Genomic DNA, 18,449 nt, shown 5'->3' on the forward strand with positions numbered 1-18,449 from the left:
GGGGGTCAAACCCCCCCAAAACCCTCAAAATGCATAGAAAACTATGCATACCTATAACACAATACAAACACAATGGTCTTACACCTGCATTAGGCTACTACATCACATTGTACATCAGCATGTTCAAATCGGATAGGTGGGCACTAGGGACATCTGGGCACCTCGATGTACAATTGGCTATTTTGTCCAAAATGTTAAAAAATAAATATTTGAAAAATGGTATTAAGTAATGCAAAGTATACATGATGTGAACATGCACGGTACATCATTATTAGACTTAATGTTATCCTTCAACCAACCATTTCCCCATCAATCAGCTGACACACACACACACACACACACACACACACACACACACACACACACACACACACACACACACACACACACACACACACACACACACACACACACACACACACACACACACACACACACACACACACACACACACAGAAGACCCGAGACAGATCTCCACTCACGGGCTTTACGTAACCCAACTGTGTTTTTCTTCCACTGTTTGTTGTAAGACACAAGTCTTTTCTTCTCCTCTTACATTATCACCTCCTCCACCGGCAGCGCTCATTTTCCCACACGACTGAACAGGCTGACATGCCACACAAACAATGATGCTGCGCCGGCCGCCCACCAGAGAAAATCTCACACACACGCGTGCGAGCATTGTGCCTGCCCTGTCAACTGAGCGGTCCTAGTGCCCTTTATATACAGCACACACACACACACAGGCACGCAGCCAGACACACTGCATTGCGCGCAAAGAGAACATATTTTTTATTTTTCCCTTTACACGGGAGTCCGGGACAAACAAAGTCCCTTTTGGCTCAAATACGGGACGTCCCGGCTAATACGGGACGGTTGGCAACCCTAGCTACAGCTGATCAGAGAAACGTTTAATCAAATATAAGTTGGGCTTTATATTATTAACAAACATATATACAAAATAAATTATAAAAGGACAAGATATAATGTAAACTGCAACAAAAAGTTAATAAAATACAATAAAAACAATAAAATGTAGGACTCAGGAGGACAGACATGGGGTGATCTTAAACCAGCTATAACTATATGCATTTTTAAAGAGCTTTAATAAAAGCATCATGTTACCAAAGTCACGTGAATTGATCATATTCTCAATAATGCTTAAAGTTATGAGGAGTTTAATGTTGACCTTGTTGATGTCTGCAGATCACCACTAGATGTCAGTGTGACCTCAGATTAAACACATCATTATGGAGTCTCATTTCACACTGAGCATGTTCTCTCTGGTCATTCACACCTAACCGCTGCTTCATAGGACTCGACCACATCTACCGGGCTCACTATGGGTCTAGTCTAGGGTAGAGGACTCTTTAAAGTAGAGACACTACATACTGATATACACCTGAACATCAGCAGGAGAGGACTCTTTAAAGTAGAGACACTACATACTGATATACACCTGAACATCAGCAGGAGAGGACTCTTTAAAGTAGAGACACTACATACTGATATACACCTGAACATCAGCAGGAGAGGACTCTTTAAAGTAGAGACACTACATACTGATATACACCAGAACATCAGCAGGAGAGGACTCTTTAAAGTAGAGACACATACTGATATACACCTGAACATCAGCAGGAGAGGACTCTTTAAAGTAGAGACACTACATACTGATATACACCTGAACATCAGCAGGAGAGGACTCTTTAAAGTAGAGACACTACATACTGATATACACCTGAACATCATCAGGAGAGGACTCTTTAAAGTAGAGACACTACATACTGATATACACCTGAACATCATCAGGAGAGGACTCTTTAAAGTAGAGACACTACATACTGATATACACCTGAACATCAGCAGGAGAGGACTCTTTAAAGTAGAGACACTACATACTGATATACACCTGAACATCATCAGGAGAGGACTCTTTAAAGTAGAGACACTACATACTGATATACACCTGAACATCAGCAGGAGAGGACTCTTTAAAGTAGAGACACTACATACTGATATACACCTGAACATCAGCAGGAGAGGACTCTTTAAAGTAGAGACACTACATACTGATATACACCTGAACATCAGCAGGAGAGGACTCTTTAAAGTAGACACACTACATACTGATATACACCTGAACATCAGCAGGAGAGGACTCTTTAAAGTAGAGACACTACATACTGATATACACCTGAACATCAGCAGGAGAGGACTCTTTAAAGTAGACACACTACATACTGATATACACCTGAACATCAGCAGGAGAGGACTCTTTAAAGTGGAGACACTACATACTGATATACACCTGAACATCAGCAGGAGAGGACTCTTTAAAGTAGAGACACTACACACTGATATACACCTGAACATCAGCCGGAGAGGACTCTTTAAAGTAGAGACACTACGTACTGATATACACCTGTACATCAGCAGGAGAGGACTCTTTAAAGTAGAGCCACTACGTACTGATATACACCTGTACATCAGCAGGAGAGGACTCTTTAAAGTAGAGCCACTACACACTGATATACACCTGAACATCAGCAGGAGAGGACTCTTTAAAGTAGAGACACTACGTACTGATATACACCTGTACATCAGCAGGAGAGGACTCTTTAAAGTAGAGCCACTACGTACTGATATACACCTGTACATCAGCAGGAGAGGACTCTTTAAAGTAGAGCCACTACACACTGATATACACCTGAACATCAGCCGGAGAGGACTCTTTAAAGTAGAGACACTACGTACTGATATACACCTGTACATCAGCAGGAGAGGACTCTTTAAAGTAGAGCCACTACGTACTGATATACACCTGTACATCAGCAGGAGAGGACTCTTTAAAGTAGAGCCACTACACACTGATATACACCTGAACATCAGCAGGAGAGGACTCTTTAAAGTAGAGCCACTACACACTGATATACACCTGTACATCAGCAGGAGAGGACTCTTTAAAGTAGAGCCACTACGTACTGATATACACCTGTACATCAGCAGGAGAGGACTCTTTAAAGTAGAGCCACTACACACTGATATACACCTGAACATCAGCCGGAGAGGACTCTTTAAAGTAGAGACACTACGTACTGATATACACCTGTACATCAGCAGGAGAGGACTCTTTAAAGTAGAGCCACTACGTACTGATATACACCTGAACATCAGCAGGAGAGGACTCTTTAAAGTAGAGCCACTACACACTGATATACACCTGAACATCAGCAGGAGAGGACTCTTTAAAGTAGAGCCACTACATACTGATATAAACTCTTTAACTTGACCAAAACACACGCTGTTCAAAACGTATTAATGTATCCGAGAGGATACAACAGGATGATGACAGAAACTGATAGATGTGTGACCTTGTGTGACCTCTCACCAGCAACCATTTACCTTTGTTCCAGGACTGTGAGGCCTTGAATTAACCTGCTGTTGCTCAATTACTTTATTTAAGCTCGACCCCCCGATCGGAGCCTCCGGAGAGAGATCAGAGTCATTGTGTCTCAGCAGCGTTTAGACATTTCGGTTTGGCCTCGAAGTTAAGAAGGACAGTTAATCATCTCTGTGAGGATCCTGACCTTTGACAGGAAGTGCTGCCGTCCTGGCGTTCTCCATTCAACCTCTGCGACAAAAGAGACAACCTGTTAGACAAAAGGACTGTGAAGAATCCACCAATTCACCGACTACATGTTGACCTGATTTGCAGCTAATTGTACTTTTTGATTAAATCATTGGTGGAGTGACTGTTGCACATGTTCGCCTCAACATCCAAAGTTTGTGTTTATCTATTTTATTTTATAATCTCTAAGTGTCCTTGACCTAATTGAATTAATTAAGTATTTGTATTCTGATTCTCAGGTTGAATAAAAGTTTTTTCATGAAGTTGTCTACTGTAATGTTTGTAGTATCAGTATGCAGAGGTGGTAGAAGTACTCGGATCTAGTACTTGAGTAAAAGTAGAAGTACTCAGATCTTGTACTTGAGTAAAAGTAGAAGTACTCATATCTAGTACTTGAGTAAAAGGAGAAGTACTCAGATCTAGTACCTGAGTAAAAGTAGAAGTACTCAGATATTGTACTTGAGTAAAGGTAGAAGTACTCATATCTAGTACTTGAGTAAAAGGAGAAGTACTCAGATCTGGTAATTGAGTTAAAGTACAATTACTCAGATCTTGTACTTGAGTAAAAGGAGAAGTACTCAGATCTTGTACTTGAGTAAAAGGAGAAGTACTCAGATCTTGTACTTGAGTAAAACTACAAGTACTCAGATCTTGTACTTGAGTAAAAGTAGAAGTACTCAGATCTTGTTCTTGAGTAAAAGGAGAAGTACTCAGATCTTGTACTTGAGTAAAACTAGAAGTACTCAGATATTTTACTTGAGTAAAAGTAGAAGTATCAGAGTGTAGGAATACAGTAAAAGTCCTGCATTCAAAATGTCACTCAAATAAAAGTAGAAAAGTATTAGAAACAAATGAAATCAAGAAACTGAAAAAGTGCTACAATCCGGTAAAAACACACGTACTGGAATAAGACACACGTACTGGAATAAGACACACATGCTGGAATAAGACACACATGCTGGAATAAGACATGCGTGCTGGAATAAGACATGCGTGCTGGAATAAGACACACGTACTGGAATAAGACACACATGCTGGAATAAGACACACATGCTGGAATAAGACACACGTGCTGGAATAAGACATGCATGCTGGAATAAGACACACGTACTGGAATAAGACACACGTACTGGAATAAGGCACACGTGCTGGAATAAGACACACGTGCTGGAATAAGGCACACGCACTGGAATAAGACACACGTACTGGAATAAGACACACGTACTGGAATAAGACACACGTACTGGAATAAGGCACACGTACTGGAATAAGGCACACGCACTGGAATAAGACACACATACTGGAATAAGGCACACGTGCTGGAATAAGACACACGTACTGGAATAAGACACACGTACTGGAATAAGACACACGTGCTGGAATAAGACACACGTACTGGAATAAGGCACACACACTGGAATAAGACACACGTACTGGAATAAGACACACGTGCTGGAATAAGACACACGTACTGGAATAAGACACACGTACTGGAATAAGACACACGTACTGGAATAAGACACACGTACTGGAATAAGACACACGTACTGGAATAAGACACATGGGAAAACAATGTGTTTCTTAGAACTAAAAGGTAACAGGATAAGATTCAGGTTTGAGTGTTGGAAATCAATCCAATGAATAAGTGTGTATGCTGCATGGTAACTTGGGCCCTTTCACATGCATCATACATCTCAATCTACAAAGTCATGTTAATAAATACATCAAATGTGTTTCTGCACATTACATTGGAATTAGACTTTTTGTTTGGTCTTTAGTTTGAAATTGTGTATTTTAATTTTCGACCACAAGATGGGGCCATGATGTGTAAAGTAGAAACTGCAGGTATTTATTATGTGGTTATAAAACATGTTGCATAAGATACCCTTTATCGTTAGTCATTGCATATATCTTTGTTTCCTAAATACTGTGTGGGAGTTTAAAAGCAAACGGAAATGTGTAATACACTTTATAGATTTAAACACTCTGTATGTTAGTTTTTTGCTCAAGGGTTTTATTTTCTTCAAACTGACGCATTTATCAATTATTAGAAATAACATTGATTTTGATCCATTTTCAATATCAGTTATTGATGCTGTGGACGTGCAGCTGATTGGACAGGACGCAGCGCTTTGTGATTTTAAGGAGTTTTGATTAGTTTTTACAGGGACATGTATTATGCATTTATTTATAACAGAAGCTAAGGGTTACTACGCAAAAATATGATATAAAATGATATTTAAAAACCATAAAAGTAAACTAAATAATGAATACAAAATAAGTTAAAGGACAATAAGACAGGTGTAAAGTATAAGAGATGCAGAGGCTTAACTCTCGCTGATCATCGTCCTGCACTCATTCACAGACATAACCCTCAGACTAACCTGTGTCCCTCCTGAGACACTGATGCACAAGTAGAAGTACTTGTACCACACTGTAAAAATACTCAGTTACAAGTAAAAGTATTCATACGACACTGAAAGAGTACTTTGTTACGAGTAAAAGTACTAATACGACACAATACTAGATTGAAAACGTACTCTGTTTCAAGTAAGAGTACTAATACCGCACTGAAAGAGTACTGTTATATCAATCTTGTTATTATTAGGGCTGTCAAACTATTACAATTTTTAATCAGATTAATCACAGCTTAAAAATTAATTAATCATGATTAATCACCATTCGAACTATGTCCAAAATATGCCATTTCTTTACGTATATTGTTGTGGGAATGGAAAGATAAATGAAAGAAGGCGGATATATCCATTTAACACACAGTATCTATGTTTATTATAACATTGTTCTGTGTGTCAAAATGAAAGACAGCCCACACACCTATCAATCATCAAACCGTGGGGTCTTAATTCATTACGTGTTGATTTCTATCAATTTACTCGGCGCGAGTTGGCGGACTTTATTTTGCGGACTTTATTTTGCTTAATTTAACATCATTTGTCATGGTGGGGCTAAGCCATTTCTTGGTATGGCTGTAGCCTACCCCAGCCATACCCTGGCACCGCCACTGGTGGGATGTATGGGGCGGGCCATTCTGCACATGCGTTAAATGCGTTAAATATTTTAACGCAATTAATTCAAAATATTAATTACTGCCGTTAACGCAATAATTTTGACAGCATTAGTTATTAAGTTACAGTTTCCAGAGAATCGTCTCTTTGCTAATTATCAATGGTCTTTGCCATTATCAGCAGATGTACCCATGTTGAGTAAATTGGCAAAGGTCAGAGGAACTCCAAGGGAGGTCTTCCTCAGATATAATACAGTTAGAGTCTAAAGCTAGTGGTTCATATCCAGCATGCATTAGCTAAGAAACGATAAGGATGTTGGTGTGTTAGTTAATGTAAATAAATGTATGTGCGTTCATGTGCAGACGTATATATAGTTTGTTAATTGGATAATTAATATCCTGCAAGACTCCTAAAGACGCCATGAGATGATGACCTTTCGACATCTGGAACATATCCAAGTTTAGGAGACCTGACAATGTGTGCATTAAACATGTTTAGGGAACATGTTCGTGTGTCATTTAGAAACCTGTATCTGCCCTGTGTTTCTGGTGTTCAGGGGAGCATGGCTGTTTGAGTGCTGGAGGGCATGTTTCCCCATTGGTGTTTGGTGTCAACTAAATAATAATGATTAATCTCAACTATGTCTGTGTTTGTGTTTTATTGATTCCTCTCTGTTTCATTCTTTCCTGTTGTGAGTGCTGGATCGCCACAACATTTTGGAGGTTCTACCGAGATGCCGATGCTGGAGGTTGCGGTGTTCCTTCTCTGGGGGTCTCAACTCCCCTGACCAGGCAGCCCTGAGACGGCTGTGGTAAATCTCAAGGAATTGAGAAACCAGACTTGAGACTTCCACAGAAGAAATACCGACTCACAGTAAGCAAAACATATTTGGAATGAAATGACTTTTGAAGTTGTATTGGTTAAAAAGAAAAAGCAGAGGATAGGATTTAAGGCTTGCACAAGCTATGGTTGAAATGTGTTGATTGTCGTTTGATGGTTGTTTGTTCTGTTTGATGGTTGTTTGTTTAGTTTATTCGTCTTGTTTTATGTTGATAAATGTTGATACTGGAGAGATCACTGTATTCTGCTCGTAGTCTTCCTGAGAAGCTAAAGGTTGACTGAGGGGATATGACCTTTGCTAGCCGTAAGGACACGTTATGCTGGAGGAATCACTGTATCTGACCTCGTAGTCGTAAATTCTGCCTGAGAACATCCTGATGATTGTCTTAAGGTTCAGAGATTTATTGGCTGAGGAATACAAATGTGCTTTGCGAGCCAAGTGCACATCCGGTCCGTTCGATAATTAAGAGATGAATAAGCCCGACCCGATATTAAGCTGTCTGTGGCTCTGTCCTGCTGTAACGACGCAAATGTCCCCTCTGTTGGACTAATAAAGGTATTCTGATTCTGAGTTCAGGGAGTTAAAAAGATAAAACTTGCCTCACGACTTTGTGAATTCACTAAATACAAAAGTGGAGTTTTCCATGTTTTGTCAGGCCGTGATGAGTCTGTGATAAAGCGCTAAATGTTTTGGTATACCAAAGTTTGTTGTTTATTGGTCAAAGAAGCTGCAGCTTGAAATATGTCCCCCCTTCTCCTGAAAAGGCTGAGAGCTCCAGCCGGGGTGTGTCTGTCTTTGTCTGTGAAAGTATTACATTGCATTACATTATATTTAGCTGACGCTTTCATCCAAAGCGACTTAAAATAAGTGCATTCGACCAGGAAGATACAAACTTGAGGAAAACAGAATCATATACCGTACTTTTCGGACTATAAAGCGCACCTTCATATAAGCCGCAGCAGCTAAATTGTCCGTCTGTCTTGCTCTCGTTCTATCTCTCGGTTCCACTTTTACTTTGGCGCGCTACCTGTCTCACTCTTTTCCGGCCTCCAGCTTTTCCTGCTGGAGCCCGCCGCTTAAAGGTGGCGGGCGCGGACTGGTCATAGAGCCCATAGCGTTAAAGATGGTTAATTTTACCTGTGAAATCCATAGATTTAGGAGGTTCCCTAGTGGCCGTTAGCTGTACAAAAAAAATGGTGGAAAAAGTCGCGGCTTATAGTCCGAAAAGTACGGTAAGTACATCAGGTTTCACAGAGCCAAAACATTTCAAGTGCTACTCAACTGGCTATAGATAAGCCAGTTGTACCCCCCTTCTCCCCATTCTGCTCTAATTGTCGAGCAGCAGCCCGGAGTGTGTCTGCTTGTTCTTTCGTGCCTGGAAGAAGGCTGCTGAGTGTTGAATTTAAAACAAGGAGTGAAAGATCAACGAGTGATCTGAAGTTGGAGTGAATACATTGAAATTAACAGATCAATGTGTGATTTGAAGTAGTAGATATATTGAAATAAATAAGAAACAATGATTTGTTGCTATTTAAACATAGTCTTTGAGAACTGATTGTTACCGTTGCATTGCATTGTGAATTTCATGGTATTTGTCATTTGACTAAGAATTGTACTTAATTATATTTCAAAGGAACTTCATTACATACAGTAATGTTACGGAGTGTATGAAGTACATTAAGGTTTTATTCAAATTAAATATAATAGTGGATTTTTCCACCTACTATAAGACATAGAAAAAAGAAAATGTGTTAAACATTAAATAACAAACTCACTGAAGAAATATATATTGTAATGTTATTTAGGAGTTGTATTTATCATACAACAGTGACTCTCAGTTGGTGGTTGTTTAAAGTAGATAGGAAACTGAAAACGTAAACGATTCACCACAATTGTATTTTTAAGTTTATGAAGAAAGGGTAGTAAGTAGAAAACAGAAGGTGTTATAAGTGTGTCTGTCAGAAGGAATCTGTTCATCTTTAAGCATGACAGAGGTGCTTTACGATGCTTGCTCGAGGCGTCTCACACTGTTGGATAACACAAAGATGTCACGTGTGAGTGATGAGAAGCTTGTGGACAGGAGCAGCTGCAGGGCAGTGAGAAAAGAGAGGGACAGGATAATTAATTAAGATTTTTTGAAGAGTCTAGAGAGAGTAAATGTTATATGAAGTTAATTACTATTCTGGAAAATGTTCCTATCAATCAATCATACTGATTTATGAGTAACATAAAATAAAATATAAATATATATATATATTACTAGATATAAGAACAATATGCTTATCTAGGTTAACAGACAATTGCTATTAACCAGTTTCAGCTGCAACTATCCTATCTTTGTTCTAAAGAGAACATACGTTGCATTTACAATTCATATTAAGAAAGTTCACAATTGATATAATTAAAGACCGTTTTGGATTAATGGATTGTTCTTTACGTGTTAATGATGAATCTTCCACGCAAACCAAAATTAGCCATGGAGTGCCACAGGGCTCAGTGCTCGGACCTATTTTGTTCACATTATATATGCTTCCGCAATATTATAAGGAATCATTCTGTAAACTTTCATTGTTATGCGGATGATACTCAACTATATTTATCAATCAAGCCTGATTAAATTAATCATCTAAATAAAATTCAAGACTGCCTTAAGGACTTAAAAACGTGGATGACCTTACACTTTTTGATGTTAAACACGACCAAAACTGAAGTTATTGTACTTGGCCCGAAGAATCTACGAAACAAATTATCTAAAGATATACTAACTATGGATGGCATTAATTTGGCCTCCAGTGAGACTGTAAGGATTCTTGGTGTTATATTTGATCAGGAGTTATCCTTTAACGCCCACATAAAATCAATTTCAAGGACCGCCCACTTCCATCTACGTAACATTGCAAAAATCAGGCATATCTTGCCTCAAAACGATGCAGAGAAACTAGTCCATGCATGTGTTACTTCAAGGCTGGATTATTGTAACTCCTTATTATCAGGGAGTACCAAGAAGTCAGTCAAGTCGCTTCAGCTGATTCAAAATGCTGCAGCTCGTGTACTAACCAGAGTTAGGAAAAGGGACCACATTACTCCTGTTCTGGCTGCCTTACACTGGCTCCCTATAGAACACAGGATAGAATTTAAAATTCTTCTTCTCGCCTACAAAGCCCTTAATGGGCAGGCGCCATCTTACCTTAAAGAACTCATTATACCCTACTGTCCTACTAGGGCATTGCGTTCCAAGAATGCAGGGTTGTTGGTTGTTCCTAGAGTCTCTAAAAGTACAATGGGAGCCAGAGCCTTTTCTTATCAAGCTCCACATTTGTGGAATCAGCTTCCAGTTTGTGTTCGGGCGGCAGACACCCTATCCGTTTTTAAGAGTGCGCTTAAGACCTTCCTTTTTGATAAAGCTTATAGTTAGGGTTGATTAGATTCAGCCCCTAGTTTTGCTGATATAGGCTTAGTTTGTCGGGGGACATCTTACTTCTTCCTTCTCTCTGTCTATACTCAGAGAGAGTTTCCTTGAGCAAGTACACTGTTAGCCCCGATAAGTTGAATCTACTTAAAAAAATAGAGGAAAGTGGTTGCCTTTAAAAATGTAAGTAAAGCATTATGAAAATTTGAGTAAATTAAACTTAAATTAATCAAGGACTTTAATTGTTATTTGAAGTACAATCCACTTCATGTGAAGTTGATTTTACTTAAAATATTGTGTAATATCAATTGGTATTTTCCAATTATTTAACTTAGAATTTTTAGTTGAAAGTGGTTACATTTATATTTTTTATTCCGTCAACTACAAAAAAGAAAAAAGACACAAAAATAAAGTTTGACCTTTTATTAAAACTTGAGTGTTTCATTTAGATACAATGAAATTGAGCTTCCTATACAAACTGTGGCAAAAATATTGTACCTTACATTTTCCCCGAGAACATTTTTCACATGAAACAATAGCAATCTTTCTATATATAAAGATATATAGTTATATCTATATATTTATGTAGAGCTCTGAAAAAATTAAGAGACCTCTGTAAAATTATCAGTTTCTCTCGTTTTACTATTGGTAAAAACTGGATTAACATTTGTGTTTTATTCTATAAATTAATGACTGACAACATTTATACCAAACTCCAAATATTCTCATTTAGAGCGTTTATTTACAAAAAATACCAAATGTTCAAAGTAACCAAAAAAGATGGAGTGTTTTCAGACCTCGAATAGTGCAAAGAAAACAATTTAAAATTCATTTTTCAACAACACAATACTAATGTGTTAACATAGGAAGGGCTCAGGAATCAATACTTGGTGGAATAACCCAGATTTTCAATCACAGCTTTCATGCGTCTTGGCTGCTCTGCAACACCTTTCACATTGCTGTTGGGTCACTTATTAAGCCACTCCTGGCACAACAAAATCAAGCAGCTTGGCTTTGAGTGATGGCTTGTGACCATTCATATTCCTCTGGATCACATCTGGATTGACCTGGCTGTGGGGCATGGAGCATTGTCCTGCTGGATAAACCCACCCTCAGCTCAATTCAGGTGTGAATGGAGGAAGACCAGATCAAGACCCTGTCATGGAACAGTTGGAACCCCACTGAAAACCTCTGGATGTGATCCAGAGGAAGATGGATGGTCACAAGCCATCAAACAAAGCCGAGCTGCTTGAGTTTGTGTGCCAGGAGAGACATACAGTCACCCAGCAACAATGTGACAGACAGGTGGCGAGCAACCAAGACGCATTGAAAGCTGTTATTGAAACATCTGGGTTATTCCACCAAATATTGATTTCTGAACTCTTCCTAAGTTCAAACATTAGTATTGTGTTGTTTAATAATGAAGAACTTGTTTTCTTTGCATTATTTGAGTTTTGAAAACACAGCATTTTCTCTGTTATTCTGACCAGTTGTAATGTTCTGCAAATAAATGCTCTAAATGACTTTTGGGAGAGATGTTGTCAGTAGTTTATAGAATGAAACACAAATGGAAATGCCAACAACCTTAATAGGTCAAACAGTGCAAACATGCAACAACAACAAAATGCAATATAAGCCTAAATACTTGCCATGTAACAGTAGCCAACTTTTCAGAACCCCGTTTTACAATGTAAGCTGATTTTTCAAAGTCTGAATTTTGGGTGCCAGCTCAACTTTAACAAGTTTTAATATCACCTGCTGAACAAAGTGGAAAGTGTTTTTCATGCACTTTGGGTACTCCAGTTGCAGGGCATAAATGAGTCTGAACAGGACACAGAAGGCCTGAGGCAGGTTAGCCGGCCCATCACCACATTCCCCTCCAAGACGATTGCCACACTAGATGGGTTGAGCTGAGGATTTTCTCCGACACAGAGGATTCCCAGTGGAGTTTGACTGTACACCTCCTTATCAGCCGCATCCTAACAGAGAAATAAAGAGATTGACATATAATTCTACATCGTCCACCAAAAAGTAGCTTCCACTGTTTATAATGAAAAGCATATTTCATTTATATTGTTGGTGAATTAGTTAAAGACAATATATATAAGGAATAGTGTAAGTTACATTTAGTTCCGTATTTTTTTAAACTCTGAATAATGTCCCGGGTCAATTTCACCCAAAAATTACCAAAGGGTGCAAAATGTGAACATAACACTTAAAGTAACTTACGGTGCAGGTCTTGAAGAAGGCAGAAGGCTCATCCCCCAAGATGATTGGCAGTCCCCGAACACAAAGGCATCCGATGTCTGTTGGCTCTGAGGTCTGGAATATAGTGGAGATAACAAAGAATGGTCATACATTCATCAAATACATTCTACAAACTCTACACAATGACTTTACTGCAAATATACTTGAAAGTAAAGGAGAGGACACAAGGAGATGACATGATGGGAGAGAATAGAAAAGGGAGAGAACATAACTTCTTCTTGACCAAAGAATAGAATAGGAAACAAAACAAGAGAGCAAAGCAAAATGAACAAGGGAAAAGAGGAAACAATGACACATTAAATGGACAGGACAAGAGCAGCAAATGAGAGAAAAGAAGAGATGAGAAGGAAGTCAAAGGGACAGAAGAGGAACAAGGAGAGAGGAAAGAGATTGGGTAGACAGATGTTAAGTAACCCCACCTTTGTCTGACTTAAAAGCTCAGACAGAAATTGGCCAGTGACACCCTTCTTCTTCCTAAAGAGGTCCATCAGGCTCGGAGAGAAACGGTCAAGTGCATCGAAGAAGTTGTCCTTGAGATTTCCCCCCACCACTCTGTTGAACTCGCAATAAACCTGAAACACAAAAGAGAACAAACCATGTAAAACTGTCAAATAAAATCATCCTTGGTGAAACAAATAAGTGCATTTTTTATTTAGACAGCTTTTGCTTGCTTCACCATCTGATTTTTCAAGATGCCTCTGTGCACTTCTCACAGTAATATCTTAATACAATCAGATATTTAAGTAGGTATGAGGATATAACTACATTTTATGAACATTACATTTAGAACACAAAAGGACAAACAAACCTGGGGAGGTTTCAGCCTGGAACCTCCACCCCGCTGCGGGACCCGTGGTGGGACCCCCGAGTCAGACGATGCGTCTTGGTCACGCTTCATTTCGGCCGGGCTGGGAAGAGACACACAGCACACCCTCCCGGCCATCAGAGTCGAACCCGCAGTTCGGAGGAACCGACCGCCAGGACACCGGCACTAGGCCGGTGGAGGCCCTCCGATGGTGGGTCGCGTTTGCCATTCGATCAGTGAGAAGAGAGGACAAAAATGCAACAAGAATTGTCAAATAAGGTTAATATATATAGATGAGTGGGGGGGGGGGGGGCTGGACACAGGCCGTGGGGGGACACCCGAGACCGGGCTATGTCCCCGTTAGAAGGAACCAGGTGAAATAGCCAAAAAAAGACAAATTAATAAAACCGGGGAAAAGTGACAAAAAGTGTCCGAAAATAGGCACTCGTGAGGCGGGCAGAGTCCCCTGTTAACTCCCGTTACATTCCTCCATGGTTTGTTTGAGCGAAAAATGGCTACATCAACTATTACGAGAACCAGGATGGGGGGTTCAAAAGGCCTGCCCAAGGCCGACCCAAAGTGCATGGTGAGCGGACTCATCACCTCCGTGAGAGTGGAGGTGTCCTGAGAGTGGAGCCTGCAGGCAGACCCTCTCAGGCTGACAGGCAGGTAGGCCATCCAGCTATTTTAGCCGGCCGACTAAAATTATTGCTCGTGCTTTTTACAGCGCTACGGCTTCCACAGATGAACATTTTGTATGTATTTATTGTCAAAGAATTTCATATATGCATTGCTATCGGGATGTTAAGAGCATTCCATGGAATATAACAATAAGTGTTTCTGAAATAAAGGACATACCCCACCTTTAAGGGACGTTAATCAACAACATCTGATAACGTAATGTGGTCGCTAATGTTAGCTAAATGGCGTCTCACCTGATGTAGTAGCACAAAGCAGCCGTCCAAGCGCCACCCTCCTCTCCCTATGATGGAAGCCTGAGACACCCTGTGGTGGCAGGGTTCTAGCGTCCGGCGTTCAATGTGGGGTGGTGTCCGACTCACACGACTAAAAGAAAGGTGACAAAAACAGCAACTGGGTGAAAAAAAAATCTACGTCTTTCAGTGAACACGAACAAGTGAAAAAAGTACAGCACTACAGTACATACATACAGACAACAAAATAAAATAAATGTGGTTCGCCCTGCTTTCCCCATGTACCTCTTAGATACCTCGATTTTGGCTGACATGCTGTATGCTGAAATGGATACATAAAATATAGGACTAGTCCTAACACAACTATCATGGCAAGTATGCAGAGGAACCATTCTATGATTGTCCAGGCTCTCCAGTAGTATTCACATTGCTCACGGTTGCGTTGTCGTCTCTCCAGGCGAGCCCTCATCACGAGGAGGAAATGTTCCATGGTGTGTGTGAGTGTATTCTCTCGGTAGATTTCGTGACACGGACAGTCAGACTCCGCACACCAATATCACAAACGAGGAACCAGAGAGCATATGGAACCGCTCAGCTGGCACTCGCTCGTGACACCTTGTGTGTAGTGTGTTTTGGTGTATGTAGTGCAAGTGTGGTGCTGGTGGTGACTAGGACACGTCACTTGTTGTCATCTGTTTCTATTGGTGACTTGGACACGTCACTCGTTGTCGTCTTCTTCTACCGTTTCTCCTTTCCTGTGACTACGACCTTGCAGTGGCTGGCGTGGACCCACGTAGCTCTCTCGGCGACCTTGACCGCTGTCTGGGTGACGAGAAGCACCTGGTAGGGACCTTGCCAACGATTGGATTTCCAGCTCTTTCTCCGGAAATCCTTGACCAGCACGAAATCGCCGGGTTGAAGGCGGTGAAGCGGACCAGTGGCAGGGGTAGGCAAGGCTGCGGCTACCTGACGTCGGATGTCTGCTAAAGTGGATGATAGGTTAACACAATATGACAACATAGCATCCTCACACAAAGTTGTGGAGGGAAGAGGACATCCTGGAGCCTTGAGTCCAATCTGTGGAGGAGCCCCAAAAAGGATTTCAAATGGGCTGAGTTGACTCCGTGTTCTTTTCCGCATCCGCATGTACATCAGCACAATGGGCAGAGCCTGTGTCCATGACAGACCTGTGTCTGCACAGCATTTTGCTAGTTTGTTTTTGATTGTGCCGTTCTCTCTTTCCACCCCACCCCCACTCTGTGGATGATAAGCACAATGCTTTCTGATGTCCATGCCCATGTATTCTCCTATCTGCTGATGGGCTAATTAGCAAAATGTGAACCGTTGTCACTAGACATTTTGTCTGGTAGTCCCCATCTAGGAATGATTTCCCTCAGTAGTGCCTTTGCCACAGCATTTGCTGTCTGTGCTTTTACTGGGAAAGCTTCAACCCATTTGGACCACATGTCGACCACCACCAGACAGTGCTTCTTACCCTCTGATGGGCTAAGCTCAATGAAATCCAGCATTAGGTGCTCAAATGGCCTGGTGGGAGGTGGATGTGCTCCGGGTCCTGTAACCTTTACTGGTCTACCAGAATTTTGCATAATGCAGATTAGCATGCTTCACAGTGCTTTTGAGCTGTTACTGTGAACCCCCTTGTGAACCACTCCTGATTGATAGACTCTAACATCCCTCCTTTTGACACATGATCCCACCCATGTGTCAACTTAGCGAAATGAGGGAAAAAATGTCTGGGAAGACATGGATTGGAATTTGGACCCACCCAGATGCTGGAGGTTGGGTCAAAAACAGCCCCAGCAGCCTTCCATTGAGCCTTCTCAACTGGTGTAGCTAGCTGCTGCATGGAAGTCAGTGATGACATTTTGTCAGTGAAGGAGGAGACAGGGGTTTTAACAAATGAGTGTGCCTGAGGTGCGAGAGGAATCAGGGCAGCTGCCTTTGCGGCTGAGTCAGCAGACGCATTCCCTAGGGAAACTGGGTCTGTACTGCTTGCGTGTGCGGCACATTTACAGACTGCAGCCTCAGATGGGAGCAGAATGGCGTCTAGTAAGCCTGCAACCAGTACATGGTTAAGTACTGGTTTGCCATCAGATTTCAGAAATTGTCTACACTTCCAAATAGCTCCAAAATCGTGTACTACCCCGAAAGCATAGCGTGAGTCAGTGTAAATAGTCACGGTTTTGCCTTCTGCAAACGTGCAGGCTTCAGTTAGTGCGATGAGCTCTGCTGCCTGTGCTGAGAGGTGACATGGAAGCGGTCCAGAACGGAGTACAGCAGAATCTGAAACAACAGAAAAACCCACCCGATTAGTGCCCCCTTGGTCGCGAGAGGCAGACCCATCAACATACAACATGAGGTCAGCGTTGGTCAGAGGAACGTCTTTTAAGTCCGGTCTAGGTGTGCACACCATGGAAAGTACGTCAACCGTCTTCAGGCAATGTTCAAACTAAATGAAGTCTCTCCTTTTGAAACATCATGCGTTGAAATAAACACCTGCAGTTCAAAAATAAAAAGTGAATTGCCTAATATTTTGGTTGTGGAATCAATTAATTTCTTTCTTTAAAGGCAAACACATGAAAAAGCTAAGAGAAAAACCCTATTGAATACAATATTATTTGGAGCAACTTAATTTATAAATGGTTGTCAACTTAAAAACATGTGTTCATGTTCAACATGTGGTAATTAAGTACATATCATTTAAGATTACATTTTAATTATATGGTAAAACAAGTTGGAACTTTTGAAGTAATCAACTTAAAAACTTGGGTTTATGCTACCAATTATTAAGTGAGTGGTAATTGAAAACACCTCTGATTGCAGAGGAAAAGCCTTCTCCCCTAACCCAAATAACTTTGTTGCTTTAACAACATTTCAATAGAAGTTGTCTTAACTCAATAACCATCGATGCAACCTATTGCCTTGATTTTCTTTGTTAAGCCAAGGCATTTGTTGTTAGAGTGTACGTAGACTGGGCCTCCCATATAACCTGGCTGAGCCGATATAAAAACCAATCAGCAAATAACTTTTCAATACATTATTGATTACTATTTTTTGAGGTCCTTTTAGGTTGGAAGTGAACATAAGTCAGAGGTAAATGGTGTACTTTTCCTCCACTACATGTATTAATACCTTTAGTCACTTCTCAGATGTGGATGAATGATGTGAAATCTAATCAAGTGTTGAATCAGACTTTAGTTCCACCTGGAGTAAATCCACCAGCTACCCTGCAGTCTACAAAGTACTTCAGACTAGCTGCACCTTCACCAGCTACCCTGCAGTCTACAAAGTACTTCAGACTAGCTGCACCTTCACCAGCTACCCTGCAGTATACAAAGTACTTCAGACTAGCTGCACCTTCACCAGCTTTGAGAACACTTTGATGATCAATCATTATAAAACATATCATATATATTATTCTGAAATGGACCAATCTGCACAACGACTACTTTTACTGTCTTTACTTTCACTATATTCTGATAATACTTTTCTACTTTTACTTGAGGAACCTTTTGA

This window comes from Pseudochaenichthys georgianus, chromosome 7, assembly GCF_902827115.2.
Source record: "Pseudochaenichthys georgianus chromosome 7, fPseGeo1.2, whole genome shotgun sequence".
Classification (NCBI taxonomy): domain Eukaryota; kingdom Metazoa; phylum Chordata; class Actinopteri; order Perciformes; family Channichthyidae; genus Pseudochaenichthys; species Pseudochaenichthys georgianus.